At 47.5% G+C, this 19,965-nt stretch overlaps 1 long non-coding RNA gene across 1 annotated transcript; it reads right to left on the reverse strand.

Annotated features, from left to right (window-relative positions):
- Positions 1 to 15,272: 15,272 nt before the first annotated feature.
- On the reverse strand, positions 15,273 to 18,493 carry LOC119960703. The gene is made up of 2 exons (XR_005459492.1): positions 18,368 to 18,493; positions 15,273 to 15,523 (listed from the first exon to the last, which is right to left on the reverse strand). It is a non-coding gene; the product is annotated as an uncharacterized LOC119960703 (long non-coding RNA).
- Positions 18,494 to 19,965: the final 1,472 nt, after the last annotated feature.

Genomic DNA, 19,965 nt, shown 5'->3' on the forward strand with positions numbered 1-19,965 from the left:
AGGTTAAAGAAGAAATGAAGTTTGCAATTGGTCTGGTTCAGACTGCGGGCAGGGAGGAGAATGGTGTCAGTGAGACGAACAGATGTTTATGGAGTGGGGAGGTGCTGGGTGGAGCACGGGGGTGGAGTTCATGGGTCTGAGTAATAATCCACCTCCTGGGCCACACTTTACAGAACACAGAATTAATCCATCTCTGCATCACCGCATAAGAAGTAAGAGCAGGAGTAGGCAATTCAGCCCCTCGAGCCGACTACGCCATTCGATATGATCATGGCTGATCTCCTCTCGGACTCCACTCATCTTTCCTGCCCATTCTCCACAACCCTTTGACCCATAGGGGCTGGTTTAGCTCACAAGGCTAAATCGCTGGCTTTTAAAGCAGGCCAGCAGCCTGGTTCGATTCCCGTACCAGCCTCCCCGGACAGGTGCCGGAATGTGGCGACTAGGGGCTTTTCACAGTAACTTCATTGAAGCCTACTCGTGACAATAAGGGATTTTCATTTCATTTCATTACGTATTTAAAAACCTGTCTATTTTCTCTTTAAATTTACAGAAAGTCCCGGATCCACTTCACTCCTGGGTAGGGAATTCTGCAGATTCACGGCCCTTTGAGAGAAATAATATCTCCTCATCTTTGTTTTAAATCTGCTCCCCCTTATCCTCAAACTATGACCTCTAGTTCTAGATTGCCCCACAAGATTCTACTTTGTCAATACATTTTTCATCTTATATACCTCAATTAGATCTCCTCTCGTTCTTCCAAACTGGACAGAGTATAGACCTAAGCTGCTCAATCTCTGGTCATAAAACAAACTCATATCGGGAATCAATCTAGTGAACCTCCTCTGAACTTCCTCTAATGCAACTACATCCCTCCTCAAATAAGGGCACCAACCTGTACACAGGACTTCACGTGTGTCTCACCAATGCCTTGTACAGTTGCAGCAACACGTCCCTACTTTTATACTCTTTAGCTATAAAGGACAAAATTCCATTGGCCTTCCTTATTACCTGCTGTACCTGCATAGCTAGTTTTCTGAGATTAGGATTAGATCACAGAAACATTCAAACCAATCTCAGTGTATTGACAAAATTCTTGCTCGCTAATCAAGCTTTCAATGACAATGTTACAATCCATAATTTTCCACATGGATAGAATGTGTCCCATTAATGACCAGAGGAGCCCAGTGTGATTCCTTGGCACGTTCAGTACAATAGAACATAGAACACTACAGCGCAGTACGGGCCCTTCGGCCCTCGATGTTGCGCCGACCTGTGAAACCATCTGAAGCCTATCTGACCTACACTATTCCATTTTCATCCATATGTCTATCCAGTGACCACTTAAATGCCCTTAAAGTTGGCGAGTCTACTACTATTGCAGGCAGGGCGTTCCACACCCCTACTACTCTCTGAGTAAAGAAACTGCCTCTGACATCTGTCCTATATCTATCACCCCTCAATTTAAAGCTATGTCCCCTCGTGTTGGTCATCACCATCTGAGGAAAAAGACTCTCACTGTCCACCCTATCTAACCCTCTGACTATCTTATATGTCTCTATTAAGTCACCTCTCAGCCTTCTCCTCTCTAACTAAAACAACCTCAATTCCCTGAGCCTTTCCTCGTAAGACCTTCCCTCCATACCAGGCAACATCCTAGTAAATCTCCTCTGAACCCTTTCCAAAGCTTCCACATCCTTCCTATAATGTGGTGACCAGAACTGCACGCAGTAGTCCAGGTGCGGCCGCACCAGAGTGGTGGATGGGGAACATGCTGATCAGGAGCTGGAAAGAGATTGCATTGAATTAAATAGAATTCCCCTTTGAGGAGGAGAGCTGACTGGTGGAGATTTAACCTGAGGATTGCCACATCTCAGGCAAGGAGTAAGGTTGAGAAGGCCTTTGTGAATATCCTCAGCTGATATGAGAATTGAAGCCATGCTGTTGGCCTTGCTCTGTATCATGAACCAGCCGTCTAACCAACTGAGCTAAACAGAGAATATTGAGTCTAGAAATAGACCATTTGGTTTCACTAATCTGGACTGGTGATTATAGTTCTCAAATCTCTTTCCAATCCATCTCCCTCATCTCAGCCTTTCAACTTACCTTTCTATTTTCTTTTCTCTCATGTAATCATCTAATTTCCTTTTGAAAACATTTAAATGATTTCACCTAAACCACTTCCTGTGGTGTTGAATTTCACATTCTAACAGCTCTCTTGAGTAAAGGCATTTTTCCTTCTTTCCATCTTGGATTTATTACTTGCTAATTTGTCTATCTGGCACTAGTTTTTGATTTACCCCCAAGTGGAAATATTGGCTTCACAGCTACCCAATCCCATTAATAATTTTAAAAACCTCTATCAGATTCCCTCAAAGCCTCTTTTCCGAAGAAGGAATCCCAAACCTGTTCAATCTTCCACAATAACTTCAAACCTCAGCTTTGCTATTATCCGTACAAATTTGATAGTTTTGCTTCTGGCAACAATTGCACTGATCCTTGTTTATCAGAATTTGTTTACCCTTTTCCAACCTGAAATTGGTGAGGGAGAGTGGGGGGGAATGACATAGAATTTGCATTGGGGGAGGACCCAGGTATTCGCCTTTGGACTCGATCTCTCCTAGGATGCTCAGACAATGATTGAAGCTCTCAATGGCGAGACACTTACCCAGACCCCCCGCTCTGCGGAAAGTCCCCTATCAGTGAGTGTAGGAGACCAGTGCACAGGTGCAGTGTGGGTGTGTGCTCTGAGCGTGCTCAGTGTCAGTCATGGTGAGACAGGAGGAGCGGACGGTTCGAGAAGAGATTGTGAGCACAGGGTAGGAATGGAAACCGCGGCTGCACTGGGAACTTTATCAACTTCTGGGATAGTCCTGAGGCCCTGAATAAGAGGCCGCAGGCCCCGTGTTTACCGCGGTGACAGGCCCAGGGGGAGCGGGCTCACTGGCCACCATCTTGCAAGTGGCAGTCGGGCGGATCAGGGAAAGGGAATTGGTTATTCGACCCCTCGAGCTTGCTGCACCATTCAGTAAGACCATGGCTGATCTGATTGTGGCCACAACACCACATTCCCACCTACCACAATTACATTTCACCCTCTTGCTCATCAAGAATCTATCCACCTCTTCCTTAAATATATTTAATATCTCTGCTCTCTGGGAAGAGAGTTCCAGAAATTCATGACCTTCTGAGACAAAAACATTCTCCTCATCTCCATTCCAAATGGGAGGCCCCTTATTATTAAACTCGGTCCTTTAGTTCTGGTCTCTCCCACAGGGAAACCATCCTTCAACATCCACTCCGTCAAGTCCTCTCAGGACCGTTACATATTCCGTCAGTTTACTAAACTCTGGTGGCTTCAGGCCCAGCCTGTCCCACTTTTCTAACACATTTCTATCTTTTCTTCAATATGGAGGCCAAATCTGTACATTACTGTAGATCTGGTTTTATCAACAGTTACAAAAATCATCCCACTTTTATTTTACCTTCGAAGTCATATACCTGCAGTGCAGAAGGAGGCCATTTGGCCCATCGAGTCTGCACCGACTCTGAAACAGCAACATACTTAGGCCCACTCTAGCCCTGAACCCCCCCAAACCTGCTAAGGGGCAATTTAGCTTGATCGATCCACGTAATTTGCCCATCTTTGGACTGTGGGAGGAAACCCGTGGGGCAGCACGGTGACACAGTAGTTAGCACTGTTGCTCCAGGGACTTGGGTCACTGTCTGTGTGGAGTCTGCACGTTCTCCCCGTGTCTGCGTGGGTTTCCTCCGACTCCTCTAGTTTCCTCCCACAAATCCTGAAAGATGTGCTTGTTTGGTGAATTGGACATTCTGAATTCTCCCTCAGTGTACCTGAACAGGTGCCGGAATGTGGCGACTAGGGGATTTTCACAGTGACTTCATTGCAGTGTTAATGTAAGTCTACATGTGACACTAATAAAAATTATTATATAGATTTGGTGTCATCTTGACAGGTGAAGAGAGGATGTTTCCCCTCTGGCAGGTGTCCAGTGGTGTACCACAGGAATCTGTGATGGGTCTGTCATGTATATAAATGACAGAGGTGACTATGTGGTGGGAGAGTTTAGGATCCGTACGTTTAGATGACACAAAGATTAGCCAGGTGGTTAACAGTGAGGTTGAGTGTGTTGGGTTATAGGAAGATATAGATGGGATGGTCAAAATGGTAAAAATTGGCAGATGGAATTTAACCTGGAATACACATTGGAAGGAGTAATATGACAAGGAAGTATTCAGTGAATGGCCTGACACTGGGAAGTTCCGAGATACAAAGGGACTTTGACGTGTTTGTTTAGATATCACCGAAGGCTGAAGGGCAGGTTAATAGGCTGGTGATAATGGCAGATGGGACACTTGCTTTTATCAGTCGAGGCGTAGATTACAAAAGCAGGGAGGCCATGTTGGAGTTGTATAGAACTTTGGTGAGGCCACAGCTGGAGTACTGTGTGCAATTCTGGTCGCCACATTATAGGAAGGATGTGATTGCATTGGAGGGGGTGCAGAGGTGATTCACAAGATGTTGCCTGGGATGGAACATGTGAGTTAGGAAGAGAGGTTGGATCGGCTTGGATTGTTTTCGCTGGAGCAGAGACGACTGAGAGGCAACCTGATCGAGTGCACAAGTTTATGAGGGGCATGGACAGAGTGGGTAGGGAATAGCTGTTCCCCTCAGTTGAAGGGTCAGTTACGAGAAGTCAGACGTTCAAGATGAGGGGCAGGAGGTTTAGGGTGTATTTGAGGAAAAGCTTTTTTTACCCAGAGGATGGTGACGGTCTGGAATGCACTGCCTGGGAGGGTGGGAGAGGGGGGTTGTGTCACATCCTTTATAAAGTACCCTGTAAATTAAATTGGCAAAATATGTAATTTGAACTATGGAAATCTAGAATAACTTGAGATTTAAAAAAAGTAAGGGATAAGACCCACAATGGGATAACAGCAGCAGCTTGTCTGAAATACAGAGAACTTCACAGGCATTAAAGATCACAGCTAGGGACAACACATCCTGTTTTTCCAAGTTAAAAAGACATTCGATCAATTTAAATTCTTAAGTTATATAAAAAGGAACAGTAATTCACAATTCCTTAGAAGTGCATTATTTTACTGAACAGTTAAAAAAGGAACAGCCAGGATCTTAAGTTTAAATTAGGGAATAAATGTGAGGCATGAAACCTTGCTGACGCCAGTTAAAAATGAGACAACTGCTTTCCAGATAAAGAAACGCACAAGGTGGTACGTTTATACCATAACTTTCACATTTTTGACGTTAAAACTTTTTAGCAAATAGCCAAGCCGGATAAGGTTAGAGTTACAGGGAGCAACCTGCCGCTGACACCAGCTGACCCTTAAAAGTGCAGAGGCGAACTGCTTCGATGAACACGAGTTCTTACCCAGTATTGAGACTGAAAAAACATCACTTGAGACAGACAAATTTAGCACCTGCCAAACAAATGCATTACACTTCCGGGGGCGGCCATGGAGGAGTAGGTCGTACATTTGATAGCTCCTGCCTGTAGTGGACGTTTGGACATTTTCTCCCATTATTTTCGGATTTTATGGGATAAATCAGTGAAGAGTGAGGCAGTAAGGAGAAACCCCCTACGGTGTATGGAGAATTGGACCAGAAGTGGCCGTGTGAGACGACAAGGACCCATAAGGGAGAAGCAAGCAGAGCTGGTAACACGGGACAGCATGGCGGAGAGCAAGGGCCGTGGGGAGACGGCACAGTGGTCGACGGAGCAGCTGGTGACGTTTTTCGAAGATTGCTCCCGATTGCTCGAAGTTAAAGAAGGACATGCTGGACCCGATTAAGGCTTCGATTGATCAAGTGGTTCAGAATCAGGAAACCCATGAGGAGCGATCCAGGAGGTTGAAGAAACGTTGTCTGAGCACGATGAGTATATAACCGTGCTGGAAAGCAAGGTGGGGATGATGAACGACTGCCAGAAAAGAATGAAGGAGAAGCTGGAGGACCTGGAGAATAGGTCCAGGAGGCAGAATCTCAGAATTGTTGGCCTCCCTGAAGGCAGTGAGGGATCGGGTGCGAGGGTCTATGTGACGGACACGTTGGAGAAGTTGATAGGGGCTGGGGTGTTCCCTTGGCCCCTGGAACTGGACAAAGCACACAGAGCCCTCGCGAGGAAGCCCAGAGCAAACGAACCGTCGAGGGCCATGGTGGTACGTTTTCACTGTTTCATGGTCCAGGAACACGTTTTGTGATGGGCCAAGAAAGAACGGAGCAGCAACTGGCAGAACTGTGAGTTGCGCATCTGTCAGGACCTGGGAGCAGATTTGGCCAAGAGGCGAGCTGGGTTCAATTGGGCAAAAACGACCCTCTTTAAGAACGGGGTGAAGTTAGGGATGCTGTACCCAGCCCGTCTGTGGGTCACATATGAGGAACAGGACTTCTACTTTGAAACACAGACGAAGCATGGACCTTTATTAAAGAAATGAAGCTGGAGGCGAATTAAAAGACACTTAAGCCTTGGAGAAGAACTGTGGCAGCAATTTGTGGTGCTGGATTGTATAAATTTAAGTATCTCCATGTGAAATAATGGGCTGTGTGGATGGTTAAAGGTTGATCTGTCTTGCAGGGACCCTGTTGGAGTGGGGGTGATGGGCTTTCAATTTAGTTCTGCTTTTTGGGTGACTATTTTTCTAAAGTGACCGTTTTCTTCACTGATTTCTCTGTTGCTTGTTTACTGGGGAACGTGATGCTTTTAAAATGTTTATTCATATGTGGGGGAGAGAGCAGAGTACAATAGGGAAACAGACTGCTTGGTGCCAGGGGCGGGAGCTATCGAGTCAGCATGAGTCAGCTGACTCTTGGAAGCGCAGTGGGGGGGGGGGTGAGCAGGTGTTAAGCAGAAGCTTGACTTGGGGGATTGGGTTTCTAGTGTTGTTGCTGGGGAGGGGGGGGGGGGGGGGGGGGGAGGCGGGGAGCTGCTTTGCTGACGGGAGGAACTGTTACTAGAAGGCAAATGGGAGGTCGGGAACGCCGACAGCCCGAGTGGGGACTTGAGGAAGCGGAGGGCGTGAGCTCGAGGCTGGCCTAAAAAGGGTGATGGCTAGTCGGCAGGGTTGGGGGGGGGGGGGTGTTGGAAGACCCCCCCCCCCCATCCAGGCTGATTACATGGAACGTGAGAGGACTGAATGGGCAGGTGAAGAGGGCTCATGTGTTCACGCATTTGGGGGGGGGGACTGAATGTGGACGTGGCAATGCTACAAGGAACACACTTGAAGGTTACAGACAAGACGAGATTGAGGAAGGAGTGGGTTAGCCAATTGTTCCACTCAGGAGTGGACTCAAAGACCAGGGGGGTAGCGATCTAGATCAGCAAACGAATGGCATTCGAGGCAGGAAGAATCGTCAGACAAGAGGGGTAGGTACATAATGGTAAATGGGAAGCTGGGGGGGGGGGGGGGCGGGGGGGGGGGGGGGATGCGAGTGGTACTTGTGAACATATATGCTCCGAATTGGGACGACGTGGAATTTATGAGGCGGGTGTTAGGTAAGATCCCAGAGTTAGTCACATAACCTGATCATGGAAGGGGACTTCAACACAGTCATTGATCCGGAATTGGAACAGTCAAAATCCAGGACAGGGAGGAGGTCGGCTGCGGCAAAGAAATTGAAGGATTTCATGGAACAGATGGAGAGAGTAGACCCCTGGAGGTTTGCACGGCCGAGGATCAAGGAGTTTTCCTTTTTTTCACATGTCCACAAGGTATACTCTCACATCGATTTTTTTTGTTCTGAGCAGGGCGCTAATACCAAAGGATATTGAGTATTCGGCAATTGCAGTGTCGGATCAGGCCCCACACTAGGTGGATCTATGGGTTAGTGTGGAGAGAGGGCAACACCCGCTATTGAGACTGGACGTGGGGTTGCTAGCGGACGAAGCGATCTGTGGGCGGCTTAACAAGTCCATCCAGAACTACCTGGAAACAAATGACACGGGGGAGATCTCTGCAGCGATGGTCTGGGAAGCTTTGAAGGCAGTAGTCAGAGGGAAATTAATCTCGATACGGGCCCACAGAGAAAAGGCAGGACGGGCTGAGAGGGATAGATTAGTGGAGGAGATACTCCAGGTATACAGGGGATTCTCGGTGGCCCCGGACGGAGGGAGCGGCAGAGGTTACAGGTGGCGTTTGGGCTGTTGACCACAGGGAAAGCAGTGGAACAGTTGAGGAAGGCAAGGGAGACGATTTATGAGTACGGGGAAAAGGCAAGCAGAATGTGGCGTACCAGCTCAGGAAAAGAGAGGCGGCTAAGGAGATAGGTAACGTAAAGAGGAGAGACTATAATACTGTCCTTGACCCAGCGGGGATGAACGAGGTGTTCCAGGACTTTTACAGTCAATTATATGAGTCGGAGCCCCCGGCTGGGGTGGAGGGGATGTGGCAATTTCTGGATCAGTTGAGGTTCCCGAGGGTGAAGGAGGACCTGGTGGAGGGGCTGGGAGCCCCAATTGAGATTGAGGAAATAATCAAGGGGCTGGAGGGCATGCAGTCGGGCAAGACCCCGGGGCCGGACGGCTACCCGGTGGATTTCTATAAGATATTTTCAGAGATATTGAGTCCACTGCTGGTGAGGACATTTAACAAAGCAAGAGAGAAGGGTGTCCTCCCCCCCCCAACAATGTCGCAGGCCACGATTTCCCTGATCCTGAAATGGGAGAAGGAGCCGGACCAATGCGGATCATACAGGCTGATTTCTCTACTGAATGTGGATGCCAAACTGCTGGCTAAGATACTGGCCACAAGGATAGAGGAATGTGTCCCGGGGATGATAGGGGAAGACCAGACGGGATTTGTTAAGGGCAGGCAACGCAAGGCCAATGTTCACAGGCTTCTAAATGTTATTATGATGACCTCAGAAGGAGAGGAGGCGGAGGTGGTGGTAGCGATGAATGCGGAGAAGGCTTTTGATCGGGTGGAGTGGAATTACCTGTGGGAGGCGCTGGGAAGGTTTGGGGTCGGTGAGGGCTTTATTGACTGGGTGCAGCTGCTCTATCAGGCACCAGTAGCGAGAGTGCGTATGAACCGGCTGAGGTCGGGATATTTTGAACGACACTGAGGGACGAGGCAAGGCTGCCCCCTCTCCCCGTTACTGTTTGCTCTGGCCACAGAGCCATTGGCCATGGCGTTAAGAGCCTCGAGGAACTGGAAAGGGCTGGTTCGGGGGGGGGGGGGTGGAGCATAGAGTCTTGCTCTGTACAGATGACCAGCTCTTGTATATTTTGGACCCGTTGGAGGGGATCGGGGGAAGTAATGCAAATTTTGGGGGAATTTAGCAATTTGTCGGAGCATAAAATTGAACATTTGGAAAAGCAAGTTGTTTGTAATCCAGGCAAGAGGATAGGGGACTGAGAGACCTGCTGCTTAGAATGGTAGGGAAGTGCTTTTGATATCTGGGAATCCAGGTGGCCTGGAAATGAGAGGTCCAACACAGGTTAAACCTATCCCGGTTGGTAGAACACACAGAAGGGGACTTTAAGAGATGGGACATGCTCCCGCTATCATCGGGTGGGTACAGACCATGAAAATGATGGTCCTCCCCAGATTTCTGTTGTCTTTCAGTGCCTCCCCATCTTCATCCCTAAGGCCTTTTTCAAGCGGGTGAGTAAGATTATTTTGGGCTTTGTGTGGGCGGGTAAAACCCCGCGAGTGAAGAAAGTGTTGTTGGAACGCAGTCGGGGGGAGGGTGGGTTGGCGCTGCCGAGCCTCTGCAATTACTCCTGGGCGGCTAATTTACCCACAATTTGGAAATGGGTAGTGGGGAGGGGTCGGCATGGGAGAGGATGGAGGCGGCGTCATGTAAAGACATCAGTTTGGGAGCATTGGTAAGGGCATCTCTGCCGTTTTTGCCGTCCCGATACTCCACAAGTCCTGTGGTAGTGGCAGTTCTGAGGATCTGGTGACAATGGAGGAGATATAAGAGTGGAGGGAGCATCGATTTGGACCCCGATTTGTAATAACCACAGATTTGTACTGGTTCGGCTCGATGGCGGGTTCCGGAGTTGGCAGAGGTTTGTACTGGTTCAGCTCGATGGCTGGTTCCGGAGTTGGCAGAGGTTTGTACTGGTTCGGCTCGATGGCGGGTTCTGGAGTTGGCAGATGGCAGCAATTGGAAGGATGGGGGATCTATTTATAGACGGGAGCTTTCCCAGCTTGAAAGCTTTGGAGGATATTGCCAGCAGGGAACGGTTTTAGGTATTTGCAGGTGCGGGACTTCCTGAGAAAACAGGTTCTGGCCTTTCCGCTGCGGCCACCACAGAGAATACAGGATAGAGTAGTTTCCAGTACCTGGGTGGGAGAGGGGAAGGTATCGGATATTTACCAGGAGCTTTCGGAGGCGGAGGAAACTCCGGTGGAGGAACGCAAGGGCAAGTGGGAGGATGAGGTAGGAGAAGAGATAGAGGCGGGGATATGGGCGGCTGCCCCAAGCAGGGTTAATACCTCCTCATCGTGCGCCAGGCTTTGCCTGATACAATTTAAGGTAGTCCACCGGGAGCACATGACAGCAGCTAAGATGAGTATGTTTTTCGAGGTAGAGGATAGGTGTGTGAGGTGCGCAGGAAGCCCAGCCAATCATGTTCACATGTTTTGGGCATGCCCGAAGCTTAGAGGGTTTTGGCAGGATTTTGCTGAGGCAATGTCCACGGTACTAAAAAGACAGGTGGTGCCCAGTCCGGAGGTAGCAATCTTTGGAGTGTCGGAAGATCCGGGAGTTCAGGGGGCATAAGAGGCCGACGTCTCGGCCTTTGCCTCCCTGGTAGCCCGGTGACGGATCTTGTTAATGTGGAGGGACTCGAAGCCCCCACATGTAGAGACCTGGGTTAGTGACATGGCTGGGTTTCTCAGTCTCGAGAAAATAAAGTTTACCTTAAGAGGATCAATGTTGGGGTTCTCCCGGCAGTGGCAGCCGTTCATTGACTTTCTCGGGGAAAATTTAAATGTCAGCAGATGCAGTATTCCAAGGGGGGGCGGGGACGGGACGGACGGAGGATTGTTGTTGTATGGTTGAGGTGCGTGAAGATTGGGCTGGGGAGGGGGGGGGGGGGGGATTGTTTATTTTGCCATGTTAATGTCATTGTTTATGCTACTGTTTTAAACATTTTCAAATACCTTAATAAAATATTTTTAAAAACCAAAAAACACCTGTCAAGCAGAATAAGATGTTTCAAAGACTGGGAGCTCGCATTAGCTACAGTCGGCAAGGGACAGTTACATTTCAATAACGGTCATATAGAAACTAAGGCTGAGCAAAGGGCTATACAAACCCTAATAATTCAGCAGCCAGTAGAGTCAGCTCTCATAGCTGCCCTCGGTACATGGGACGGATAGAACACAGAAACCGAGCAGAACAGCGAATCCATCAGGAGAAAACCAAAAGTTAAAGAAGAAAGATTGTCAAGGCAGACCTGAAGGTCTAACAACTGACCAGGAGGATCCAAAGAAAATATATTTTTTACCTTTATGTAAAAACAGTGATTTTATCTTTTAAAAGAAAAAATAATAAAATAACTCAAAAGTTGTAACCTGAAACAGTGAATATTACAAAGTCTACTTTACTTACTTAGCAACGCGGGACCCAGGATCGAAGCTACTAAGTGGCAAGTAGATCAGGTTTTTTTGCCCACTCACTTAACCTATTTGTAGTCCTTTGCAGAATCCTTAATTCCACTTCAGAAATTACTGTCCTACCCGTCTTGAGGCATCAGAAAACTTAGCCGCCAGACATTCAATCCCATCATCCAACACATACAGATTGTAAATGGTTCCGAGCCCAGCACTGATCTGGGTGACATTCCACTTGTCACATCTTACCCACCCCGAAATGACCCATTTATTCCGACTGGCTGCTTCCTGTTCGCTAACCAGTCCTCTATCCATGCTGATATGTTGATTCCACACCATGAGCTCATATTTTGTATATTAACCTTTGATGTGGCACCTTGGGAAATCCTTTCTGGAAATCCAGATAAAGCACATCTACAGGTTCCCCTTTATTGACATCCCTTGTTACCTCCTCAGAGAACCTTGATAAATTAGTCAATCACGATTGACTCCCTGAACCCCATTTTCAAACACTGTGTTAAAAGAAAAATCAAATCTCCTCTACCCCTCTGGCTCCTTTGCCAATTACCTTAGAGCAACTCACTTTCTGTTAAAGAGCCTGTCAACCTCTCACCCACTTTCCTGAAAGTGAACAAATTAATCAGGAAAAGTCCAACAAAGTCAAATATTTTCCTGTCACAAGTTTATTGATGAAATAGAACATGGTTTAAAAAAACTAACAGATAATTACTTGAGGATCAAAGACAACCAGAGTAACAGGATGTTCACAATGTTCTGGGTCCCAAATGGTTTCCCCTCGGCTCCTCTGTACCCTGTTCCCGTGACTGCCCACCTTGGACACGGGGGGGGGGGCTCTGAACCCTAGGGGTCACATCACCATCAGCCCTGGTCACCCCCCTCGCCCCTGAACCCTGATTGGTTGGATGTCCAGTTCCCAGTCAGTCCTCCAGCACCTTCCTGTCTCTATTAGCGACGCCCATGGCAGTTTCCCAACTGGGGACAGGCCGTTATTCTCAGCTAAATTCAGCCCTCAGCTCCATCACCTGGCTGTCAGTGACACGAGCAATAGAGACAGAAAGGTGCCCGAGGATCAAATAGGAAGTCAAAACTTGTGGATTAGGATCTCCATAAAGGTCAGCAATGTCTTCAAAAAAATCAAATTCCCAGTCAACAAATTAAAGGATCACACAGCGGGACTTCAAATCTTATGATTTTAATGCAACAAACAAACGAGAAGCTACTTTAACTCGGAAACCTACATATTAAACTATAAACTAGAACTTTGCCCTTTTGCACAATCTAAAGTCACACTCCACGATTAGAGTTACTCTGCCCTATAAGTCGAAACTTAATTGTCTCAGAACCTGTCCAAAGTGATGATTCATTCCCAAGGATTTATGTCCGTTCTTCGACCAAGACACCGAGGAAAAAAAGGGAGAATAGAATAGAATGTGAACGAGCAAAATACATAAAAATGGACTGCAAAAGTTTCTATGGCTACGTAAAAAGGAAACGTTTGGCTCAGTCAAAAGTTTTGTCTGTTACAGATGGAGTCAGGAGAATTTAGAATGAGGAATAGAGATCTCTACAGCCACCTCGTTCAACACTCTGGGATGCAGATCACCAGCTTTTGGGGATTTATTCACTTCCAGCCCCATTAATGTCTCCAGTACTACTTTTTCACCAATACTAATCTCTGCCAGTTCCTTGGTTCTCTGGTGTTTTGGGGACAATTTCTGTATCTTCCTCCGTGAAAACAGACACACATTGTTTAGTTTCTCTGCCATTTCCTTACTCCCCATTATAAACTCTCCTGTCTCTGCCTGGAATGGACCCACATTGGTCTTTGCTAATCTTTTCTTTTTCACATTCCTGTCAAAGCTTTTCCAGTCGGTTTTTATGTTTCTCCCCAGTTTGCTCTCATCAGTTTCGGTCCTCCTTTGCTGAATTTTAATGGATGTCACGGAATCTTTTAACTTTTCTTGTTAGCCATGGTTACATCATTTTTCCTGTTAGATTTTTGTTCCTTAAAGGAATCTATATTTGTTGTATATATGTGAAATAAAAGTTGCAAAAATCCCAGAGGACAATAGGCTGCTCTCCCCTTTGACAGAGAGAGAGCTGACTGGGGGTAATTTAACCCGAGGGTCAGCACACCTCAGGCGAGGGGCCTGGTTGAGAAGGGGGGGGGCCTTCGTGAATAAACTCAGCCAGTACGGGAGTTGAATCCTCACTGTTGGCCTCGCTCTGCATCACGAACCAGCCGTCCAGCCAACTGAGCTAACTGACCCCCTGATAAATATGTAATAATTCCTTAAATATTAGGTATTCCCTGTACCAATTATTTTCCCCTCATACACTGATAGTTTTCTTCTGTGAGGACATCCAGATAAATTAAACAAAGGAACCATGTAACCACCAGGGCCCATCTCCATGGCAACGTGGCTGTGCGGGGGGGGGGGGGTTCCAAACAGAAATGGAAACAAAATATTTCCACAATTCCAAACACCCTTTCACTCTGAGATCCTTGTGCAATTTGAAGCCAGGTATCAGCGACAAGGCTCAAAGAGAATCAGCCCACTGGAGGCAAAGTGGTGAGACCGGCCAGTCCAGCAGAAAGAAACCCTTCGACCATCCCCACTGACCACCTGTCAGAATGAACAAAATGCAGTCCTGGCTGTAGAGCAGAAACAATAACAGCAGAATCCAACCCCTGTAATCAATTGTGAAATTGTTGGTGTCACAGCAGGTGTGGTGCAACATGCAATCCCGTCTAACATTGAGATGTGAACGGTCTCTCCCCAGTGTGAACTCGCTGATGTCTCCGCAGGGTGGATAACTGAGTAAATCCTTTCCCACACTGAGAGCAGGTGAATGGCCTCTCCCCAGTGTGAACTCGCTGGTGTGTCTGCAGGTGAGTTAACTGACTGAATCCCTTCCCACACTGAGAGCAGGTGAAAGGCCTCTCCCCAGAGTGAACTCGCTGGTGTGTCTGCAGGGTGGATAACTGAGTAAATCCTTTCCCACACTTGGAGCAGGTGAATGGCCTCTCCCCAGTGTGAACTCGCTGGTGGCTCCGCAGGTGGGAAATGTGAGTAAATCCTTTCCCACACTGAGAGCAGGTGAATGGCCTCTCCCCAGTATGAACTCGCTGATGTGTCTGCAGGTTGAATAAATTACTGAATCCCTTCCCACATTGAGAGCAGGTGAACGGTCTCTCCCCAGTGTGAACTCGCTGGTGTGACTGCAGGTTGGATAACTGAGTGAACCCCTTCCCACACTGGGAGCAGGTGAACACCCTCTCCCCAGTGTGAACTCGCTGATGCTTCCACAGGCCGGATGAATCACCGAATCCCTTCCCACACTGAGAGCAGGTGAATGGCCTCTCCCCGGTGTGAACTCGCTGGTGTGTCTGCAGGCTGGATAACTGAGTGAATCCCTTCCCACACCGAGAGCAGGTGAACGGCCTCTCGCCAGTGTGACTGCGTATATGAATCTCCACCTGAGATGGGGCTTGGAATCCCTTCCCACAGTCCTCACATTTCCACGGTTTCTCCATGTTTTGGGCCTCCTCGTGTCTCTCTAGACTGGATGATCAGTTGAAGCCTCATCCACACACACAACACGAGTACGGTCTTTACACGCTGTGAATAGTGTGATGTTTTTTTAGGCTGTGTAACTGGTTAAAGCTCTTTCCACAGTCAGTTCATTGGAACACTCTCACTCGGGTGTGTGTTGTGTGGGTCTCGGTGCTTTTCCAGTCACACTGATGTTTGAAATCTTTAGCTGACAGTTCCGGTAAACATTTCATTTCTTGATTCAAAGGCCGATGATATTCAGGTTCTAAGGAATCGAGTGACTATCAGGTCGAGACGTGTCTTTTGAGATTTCTGTCTGTAATTCCTCCTTGTCTAATATCCTGTAAAAACAATTTACAAAATTCAACACTGTCAGTACAGGGTAGAAACAGACAATTCTAGTTTCTATGTCACATTTTTTTCTCTCTCTTATTCCCCGAAAGCTGCAAATTTCCATCCCACACACTCTCCCTCCATTCTCACTCTGCTGTATCTAATATTCACCCTCCCAATTCTCCTGAAGGTGCTGATTAATGTTGATTGACAGATCCAAACTCACAGCTTCCTGTCCAGGAGATCAGAACAAATATGAGCTGCAGTCAGCCATTCGGCCCATCAAACCTGAACCATTCAATGAGATCATTAGCCGATCTACCTCATCACCATTTTCCCACGCTAGCTTCATGTCCCTTGACCTCTTGAATATCTAGAAACCTATCAGTCTGTGGCTTGAAAATACTCGATGACTGAAGCTCTAGAATCCTCGGAGGTAGAGAATTCCAAACCTTCACCACATCCTCGAATAAAGAAATCCCATCTCATCTCAGCTTTCTCTCCATTTACCTGCCAGTTCCCCATAACCCTCCACAACCTCAATCAGAAATCTGTCTGTGGCTGTGGGGTGGGGGGGGGGGGGGGGTGTCAGGCATGTGATATGGGTGGGGGAGTAGCTGCCTTACCACAGGTTCTGGTGCCACTAAATTATAATCTGACAGTCATCCTGATTGCCTGGCACTCATCTACCTAATCCTTGCATTAATATTTGTTATCGTGTCCCTGGAAGACTCGGGGTTTGGTCTGGTAGGATTATGCTGGAAAAAGTGAAGAAATCTTCGATAAACAGCGCAGGTGGATTCAGCGGGGATGGAGCCGCCTTTTCAACATGGCTGCCTCACCCTCAGGAGGTCTCTCGACCCCCCGCTCTCCGGGGCTCTGGGAGGCGGCGAAAATGATGACTGCCGACATTATCCGTGGTTTTGACCAGAGGCTGAGTGTGCTGACTCAATATCTGTGAACTCATGCGGCCCAGTTGCAAAACACCATGAAGAGGCTCGATGATCCGGTGGAGAGAATCCTGAACATTCAGCAAGATGCCTCCGTATTCAATCCTTTGAAAACCAGCCAAGGAGGTGCTGGAGGACTTGGAAGACCGAGGGTCGGAGAAAGAACATCCGAGCCATTGGCCTGTCGGATGGTCATCATAGAATTTACAGTGCAGGAGATCACTCGGCCCATTAAGTCTACGCCTTGGAAACAGCACACCACCCAAGCCCATAACCCATCCCCGTATCACAGTGACCCCACCTAACCTTTTATTTGGGCACTAAGGGAAACTTATCATGGCCAATCTACCTAACCTGCACATCTTTGATCTCTGGGAGGAAACCGGGTAAATCTACGCAGACACGGGGAGAACGTGCAGATTCCAGAGAGACAGTGACCCAAGCCAGGAATCAAACCTGGGACCCTGGAGCATTGAAGCAACTGTGCTAACCACTGTGCTACCGTGCTGCCCATAAATAGTTTTCATCCCAGGCCTGTAATAATTCGCTTCCACAACTTGAAAGTATGTCCTGGAGAGAGAACAGCGAGGTGGCACCTGGCTCCAGGAAGGAGTGAGGATTTACTTCTTCAAGGACTTTTCGGCAGCAACACAAACAAAACATCGAGGCTTCGATGAAGTTCAAAGCCTGTGTGGAGCGAATTACATCAGGCTTTATCCTGAGACCCGAAAAATGGTATCCAACAACTCCGTCAAGTCTTTCAATAATCCAACTATTGCCTTGACCTTCATTCAATCCATGAAGGGCCAGGATCTGGAGGGATGGTTTACAGCTCTGACTAACTCAGGTTCTAATCCAGACTCTTTCCCTGTCATGGTGTTGTCTGAATTTCAGAATCACAGAAATATACATAGGGACAGGAATAAGCCATTCAGCCCCTCGAGTCTGTCCTGTCATTTAGTGGGATCAGACTGATCTGTGACCTAACCCCATATCCATTAATACCTTTGCTCAACAAAACTCAGATTTAAACTTAACAACTGTTCCAGCTTCACCTGCTGTTTGTGGGAGAGAGTTCCAACCCTCTCCCACCCTGTGTGTGAAGAAGTTCTTCCTAACATCTCTCCTGAACGGTCCAGCCCTGATTTTTAGACAATGATCCCTAGTTTTAGCATCTCCAACCAGTGGAAATAGGTGATCTTTATCGGCACTGTCTTTCCCTGTTAATATCTTAAATACTTCAATTAGATCCCACCTTAAATATCCAAATTCTAGCAAAAACAGGCCTAATTTGTGGTTAAAACTTTGGGTCAGAGCCACTGCAATCTCTCCCTCACATCCCACAGCATCCTGGGACACAATACATCCAGAGCTAGTAATCTAATAATCTTATGGGTGGCACGGTAGCACAGCGGGTAGCACTGTTGCTTCACAGCACCAGGGGCCTGGGTTCGATTTTGTGCTTGGTTCACTGTCTGTGGGGAGTCTGTATGTTCTCTCTGTGTCTGCGTGGGGTTTTTCCGGGTGCTCCGGTTTCCACCCACAAGTCCCGAAAGATGAGCTTGTTAGGTGAATTGGACATTCTGAATTCTCACTCTGTGTACCCGAACAGGCGCCTGAGTGTGGCGACTGGAGGATTTTCATCGTAACGTCATTGCAGTGTTAATGTAAGCCTACTTGTGATACTAATAAAGATTATTATGAATGGGCCAAAGAGCCTCTATCCGTGCTGTAAAGAGGGGGAATGAATGAGAAGGACTTTACAGAGAAACTGCCAAAGCCACAACATTCACCAGCTCTAAAGACTCACCTTAGCTCCCTTTCCAATCTGAAAGCAGCCTGAGCTGGATTTACATTCCCCTTAATTCATCATTGCTGGGTGATAATCCTGTACTTCCTTACCTCACACCACTGTGACAGCACCTTCACTACACAGACTGCAGCAACTGACCAAACATCACCTTCCCAGTTATTCCTGAAGACACCGCCTTCCCAACCTGGCCCCTTGCCTGAGGTGTGGTGATCCTCAGGTCACATCACCACCGGTCAGCTCTCTGACCCGGGACCAGGCCCTGCTTCACAGCCGCCATCCTGGGGAAGCAGAGCGCATGCGCTGGCGTCTTGGGACGCAACAACTGGTGGGCGGAACCTGAAGGTTTCTGTTCCCAGCCGGGTCCTAGCGCCCCAAGATCGCATATATTGTAACAGGTTTTTTAAATGTTTCACCCACTCCCAGGCTGAAGCTGATGTTTGCAGCCTGGAGGTGTCTGTGGATCACGTATACATTTAGTGTGAGAGGCTGCAGCCTCTATATAGCTACCTGAAGGGGGTTATACAACGGTTGATTACATTTCGTGGACCTTTCCTGTCCATTATCAGGATGTTTGTGTGATATTTCCTGACCCTCAGCGTGATATTTCTTTATTTAAAATACAGTTCAGCAGCAGGCTTACTGGTGATTTTTAAAGGAATAAAGGTTATTTATTTTTTACAATCTCCCCTGGATGTTTGAGCATCCCAGTCTCTCGGCTCTTTCACTCACTGACATAGACAGAAATTAGATACAGATCAAGTTGAAGCTGTGATGATGAAAATGGAATGTAGACTGCAATCTTTATATCGCTGCAGGTCTGACGTCTTCTTATTGAGCTGATCCTTTAGTTGGAGTGAAGCGTTTTTAAAAACAAATAATTCTCATGAGTCTCTGAATCTCCTTATAAGACCATAAGGCAGAGGAGCAGAATGAGGCCATTTGGCCCATCGAGTCTGCTCCGCCATTCAATCGTGGTTGATATTTTTTCATCCCCACTCCCCTGCCTTCTCCCCATAACCCGTGATCCCCTTATTAATAAAGAACCCACCTATCTCTGTCTTAAAGACACTCAGTGAATTGGCCTCCACAGCCATCTGCGGCAAAGTGTTCCACAGATTCACCATCCTCTGGCTGAAGAAATTCTTCCTCATCTCTGTTTTAAAGGATCGTCCCTTTAGTCTGAGATGGTGTCCTCTGGTTCTAGTTTTTGCTGCAAGTGGAAACATCCTCTTCATGTCCACTCTATCCAGGCCTCGCAGTATCTTGTAAGTTTCAATAAGATCCCCTATCATTCTTCTAAATCCCAACGAGTACAGACCCAAAGTCCTCACACGTTCTTGTAGATGAAGAGCCAGGAGGTTGGGTCTGAGGTGGGCTTGGAAGCTGGAATAAGTTCAGTCCTGTGGCTGCACTGGGAGACTTTCAGCTCTGCTGGTTCAGCTGGTTCCTGGTGCTTCTCACACACACATTTGCTTTGTTCAGAGCTTATTATACTGCATCCCTGACAATTAACTGCAGGGTTAAAACTCTGGGGCCCAGAACACCCCGATACAATAGCAGTTTACGATGCTCACTCACGCTTATCTCTGTCCCAATTCAAGGTCATTCTCCTGTGTTCAATACGGCACTTGGAGACCAACAGTCCCGAGATTTCATATTCCTCAAATGCTGGTTCATCCTGACACAA

This window comes from Scyliorhinus canicula, unplaced genomic scaffold (genome assembly GCF_902713615.1).
Source record: "Scyliorhinus canicula unplaced genomic scaffold, sScyCan1.1, whole genome shotgun sequence".
Classification (NCBI taxonomy): Eukaryota; Metazoa; Chordata; class Chondrichthyes; order Carcharhiniformes; family Scyliorhinidae; genus Scyliorhinus; species Scyliorhinus canicula.